Source organism: Chelonoidis abingdonii, chromosome 1, assembly GCF_003597395.2.
Source record: "Chelonoidis abingdonii isolate Lonesome George chromosome 1, CheloAbing_2.0, whole genome shotgun sequence".
NCBI lineage: Eukaryota > Metazoa > Chordata > Testudines > Testudinidae > Chelonoidis > Chelonoidis abingdonii.
Window position 1 is genome coordinate 345,899,889 of NC_133769.1, and position 986 is coordinate 345,900,874.

A 986-nucleotide genomic window follows, 5' to 3' on the forward strand; every position below is an offset into this window, starting at 1 on the left:
ACAGGTGTCTAAATACATTTAAAAATCTGGCCCTTAGTTTCTCAACCCAGGAACAATTACTGTTAATCTGGAGCCATCCATGTGTAATTCAAGTCATTCCTGCCAACGAGCATCACCAAATGCTGGTCTACGTTGAATTTAATCTGCCCTCATGTCGCCTGCTTCCCTCTCTTTGTTATGTCTGTCTGAAGCTGTTCAAAGTCCTCTTGACTAACTGGACAATTTTGCAAACAATAACAATTATTCAAATCAAAGCTAAGTTTGAATCCATAATTAGCAACTGTGCCCTGGGTATGTCAGAGGCATCAGGGATGTCAGGAAAGACATTGTTTTGAAATGAGTCCTTTTTGCTGAAGCTTCTCCTTCAAGAGAGCAAAACTTTGTTGTCTTCGTACATTTTGTGTCAATGTTTTGTTTCCCTTTTGCATTCTGGTACTTTTACATTGTTAAGGGGAAATTTGCATCAGAATGACAAGAGAAGAGATGTCCTTGAAAGCTCATCCTTGCTTCATGTCTGTGATGACATCAGGTTCTGTGACAGCTTGAGAGCATAATTTATTGCAGCAACAGGAGAAGCAAATGTGGAGCTTTTGTTCAACTTTACCACCATGGTCTATTTGTTCATGTTAGGAAAAAAAAAAAAAGAATTCCTTGGCTTCTGGTTAACCACAATACTTGGCTTCTGGTTCAGAAGATTTCAAGGAATGGCATTGTGGCTAGCAAACTCCTCTCCCACTCTCAAGAATCATGAATATGTGCGTGCAGATACACAGAGATAAACTTCACCATGATTCAGAAAGGTAGCAATTCTATTCTGTTCTGCTTGTCAGCCCGTGCCCATTGTTATGGTGCCAGATCATAAAATAATAGAAGATTAGGGTTGGAAGAGACCTCAGGAGGTCATCTAGTCCAACACCCTGCTCAAAGCAGGACCAACCCCAACTATATCATCCCAGCCAGGGCTTTGTCAAGCCGGGCCTTAAAAA